Here is a 4,270-nt window from a genome sequence, read left to right as displayed (position 1 = left end):
GCTACTGACACTGTGTGACCATGAGCAACTCAATTCAGCTGCCCATGCTCCAACTTGAAAAACAAAAGAATTAAAGCTAATTTGTACCTCAAATATTGTAAGTCCCCTTGGGGAAACGCGTCAACCAATAATGAAATAAACATGTCTAGCAAACATGATATACAAATGGCAGAATATCACTTAACTACGAACATGCACATGACATTAGCATTACACATTCTGCACGCCTTACTGAGAAATTGAATTAGCACTGGAAACGCCCGTCATTTCTGGATGTAAAAGGAACACAATTTAGTTTTAAACAAAGTCGTTGTCTATGCGAACTTTAGGGGGCATTCTCACTTTCTCAAACTCCCGCTTGCAACAAATAAGAATTTTAATTCATACTGCAAACTTCAACTGATTTGCTTGCTACGAGAGGTGCTTAGTGACAACTTATTTTTAATACATATGAAATCGCAAACCTGCTGAATCAATTCCAAATGGATTCTACAGGAAATTCTACTCACTGGTTGTCTGTATATGCTCTAAATAAAGTATTCTTTTCTCAAATGAACAAGCATCCCACAGTAAAGAAACGCTCCACTTCGATGTTCATTTAGACTTCAAAACACCTTCGAATACACCATAATTCAATGCTAACTAATCGAAACAAGTGAAAAACAAAATACAAGTATACATTATAATCATAACGCACTGCTACGTATACATAAGCAACTGTCCTTTCTATTTCATTAAAGCATAAGGACCTACTGCTCAACCACCACAATCTACTCAAAATTACAAACGGAGGCGTCAGCGAGGCCTACCACTTCTGTATAATCAACGGTGTTTACAACCACGTTTACAGCTAAAAACTACAAAATGTATACTTTAAACGGAGCTCGGAGATGTTTACTTTTAAAGAATGAACTTGATTCACTATAAAATATTTAGTTTTTTGCAGGATTCCTCTGGATAAATTCTAGGAGATCACATACCGCTGTACTTGTCTGTAAGGTTCGAAACAGAAAAGGAAGGAAGACGGGCTCAACGGGGGGAAAGGTCACCGCTTCCGGACGCGCGAACTGCTACGTTGTGCCACGTGACACGCTCGTCAGACGTGAACTGCGCGATGTTGGAAATAAGCGCGAGCTGTTTAAAGAGAGGAGTACTCGCCCATTCAGAACAATTCCGAATTTTTACTGAAATATAGACTTCCAACATCAGTTAAGGAAAATGCAATTGTATTTGACGCCATACCTTCTGGGCTCATTACATTTTTAGAAAGTGTGGTCATTGTGGATACAAAGCGAAATATTGACTCAAATTAAATGTTGCAAGGTATGAGCATAAAAGAAACAAAATATATAACAATAAGTATCTTAGGAAAAATTGCCATAAATATACAACCATTGCAGCAAAAAGGTTTTGGCTTTCTAAGTTTAAAGGAAACTTGTATCCCAAAAAGGTACAGTATTACCAATAAAAAGGTCTCTTTCAGATGTATTCCAACCAGATGCTAGTAAAGTTTAATAAGGATGTTGATTTAACCCGAATATTTTGTAACTTTGAGTAGTGAAGTACTGTTCATTTATTTTCTGCATGTATTTACATAAAAATGCGATCTCAAATCTTTCTTTAAGAAAACTATTGGTGTTAATATTTCCTTGTAACGGTAAAGAGATTTTGTACTTTTATAGTGAGGATGTGAATATAAAAGGTGGCATATCCTAAATGTAGTTGTTATTTATAATAAATTCCTTGCTAAAAATAAATACATAACTACAAATATTGTATATACAAATGTACTTGGTTACATAGTATTTCTGATTAATCGAAACAACTGACAGCACTACAGTATAATCGAGGCCATTTGTCTTACAAAATTTTCTGGTAAAAGCGGGGCAACACAGCTACTTATTTTAATGCATTGGAGAAAAATGAAAAATTCTAAGGCTATATATATATATATATATATATATATATATATATATATATATATATACACTACACTATGTGCCAACTACGTTATACGTGTTAAAGTTGTCTGTGAAGGGCTCCCTGTTTAAACGCGGCTGCCAGTCGTGAACTGGGCCCTTCGTCGCACAACAATATGATTTTTTTATAAGGGAAACAAAATTACAAAAGAAAACCCTTGGACATTGATTCGATAAGAATGGCCTACTCGGAATCACTGTCCGAATCGTAATTATGTGGTGGTGTAGGAGCATTTCTGTTTCTGTCCATTCACAGTCCATCTCGTTTTCAGGATGCTGTCGTTTCCTCTCACGATGACTTCTCAACCTTTCTCCAATCTCGCAGGTTGCTTTGTGGCAATTCAAAGAGTAGGGCAATATACACGGAGCAATGGTTATAAAAGGAGGACACATAGGTATCCAGGCTCTTTAAAGCATAAACAGAGATCACTTCACTGACATGTGAGAATGTACAACTGTGAAACGTGCAGCACTCGCTGGCTACAACGTAACAATAATCATTTCCGGAACGTGCTGTTACGTTGTCATTCATTTTACCCACTGTCTTTCTTTCATTCATATGTTATGTAGGCACGTACCTTTCATCTTCGGCAATCTCATTCTCTAACCAGGCCTCAGGAGCTAACCAGCGTAACACTGTCCACCACCCTTTCGTTATTCCGCACATTGTTGACATCCGTGAGTAACAACAACGTACTAAACTGGAAGGTGGTCTATGCATGCGTGGAATTCGCGGACAAACAAAGATCAAGATCTAAATGAAGAACTCTTTAGTTAATTTAAAGCACAACAATTTGTTTAGTTTGAATGTCTGTGTTTTGAGGTGTGACTCGCGTACTACAGTCTTCAGTAGTATAAGCCATCTAGTGCTTCTTCTAATTCATTCGCGGACAAACAAAGATCAAGACCCAAATGAAAATTATATACAGTATATATATATATATATATATATATATATATATATATATACACACACTGAGCGTTGAATCTCTATTTTAACAATTTAATATTGTGTACATTTACAAAAAATGTACAAATTGTTATGTATGTTTCTATCTGTACAAAGTTTGTATGTTTATGATACATTTTTGTATTTGCAGTTTTTTTCAGACATTTTATAATGGATATCTACTCTCTATATATAAAGTCCTAAGCCTAAAAGTGCAACGATTTTATGTGACTTTTTGTCACACTTTAAATCAGGCTTATTTTAAAACCTTCGTATACAGTATATGTTTGGTATCATTTTGTTCAGCATTTATCGAACTTTAATATGATGTTGTTAGATTTTCAGATTCTTATTCCGCTTTTAAATTATAAACTAAAATACCAAGAAAGTCGTGGTTTTTATTTTTGATTGAGTAAACTTTCTTTCACAGGAACAAACTATTAAAAAAATTATCTATTCATAACACCAATGTTTATATTTAGGTGATTTAGTTAGCTGAAGGTCGAGGCACCGGAGCGTGCCCCCCTGGTTATATCAATAAAGATTTAAAGATTGGGGGTGGTCTCCCCCAGACTTTCTCGTATACTCAGATATGGGGATGGATATTTAAGGAGTAAACCTCAATGATTATATGTTTATATTGTGTATATTAAAGAACCATCAACATCAAATCAAATTAATAATATACCGAACAACTATTATAAAAGTAAAGTTTAATAAATCGGACTCTGTAGCTGCAGGAGTAAAAGGTAAAGTACCACTTCCGGTTAACGGAAATAGCCCAAAAGTTGATAATTGACGTTTTGTACCTAATACTTGTATGCAAAAGTTGATTGAGCTAAGTGAAAGCTACTCAAGTTATCTTGTTTACACACACACAGACATAATTGCAAAAATGGTATTTTCAGACTCTGGGGGATCTAAAACATTAAGATTCATTAAAATCTCCACATCAAATCTTTGGATGATTACAATATTTTCCCCATACTTTTTATACAAGAAAGTAAAAACAATTTAAAGGATGTTAAAACACAATGTAGAATGAATGAATATTTTGTACAATAAATCTGATCTTCATTTGTAAATAAAACAAAATCTAATTGTAAAGAATCAAAAAAGAACAAGAATAAATGTCAAGGAAATAAAATGTTTTAAATAATTCAGATCTTGGTACCTGATGGGTAGTTGCAGATAATGTTAAGCTTCTAAACATTATGTCATGTACAGTACAATAAATAATAATTTTTATCGTGTTTCAGTGGGGTCATTTTAAATTACCATCAACTTTTGGTATTTTGTGGCAAAATTGACTTGGTTGAGGTCTCAATGGGATGGACTTCGG

At 34.4% G+C, this 4,270-nt stretch overlaps 1 protein-coding gene across 1 annotated transcript in view; it reads right to left on the bottom strand.

Annotated features, from left to right (window-relative positions):
- The window catches only part of rps14 (ribosomal protein S14), a 7,944-nt gene extending 6,887 nt beyond the window's left edge, over nucleotides 1–1,057 (bottom strand). Inside the window, exon 1 of the mRNA XM_039775077.1 lies at nucleotides 981–1,057. The gene's annotated coding sequence lies outside the window, so the exon portion shown is untranslated. The remainder of the gene's footprint in view (nucleotides 1–980) is intronic.
- Between the last annotated feature and the right edge of the window lie 3,213 nt (nucleotides 1,058–4,270).

Source organism: Polypterus senegalus, chromosome 13 (genome assembly GCF_016835505.1).
Source record: "Polypterus senegalus isolate Bchr_013 chromosome 13, ASM1683550v1, whole genome shotgun sequence".
In the NCBI taxonomy this organism is placed as follows: Eukaryota; Metazoa; Chordata; class Cladistia; order Polypteriformes; family Polypteridae; genus Polypterus; species Polypterus senegalus.
The sequence above is the reverse complement of the archived record's forward strand: the minus strand, read 5'-3'. Positions and strand labels throughout refer to the sequence as shown.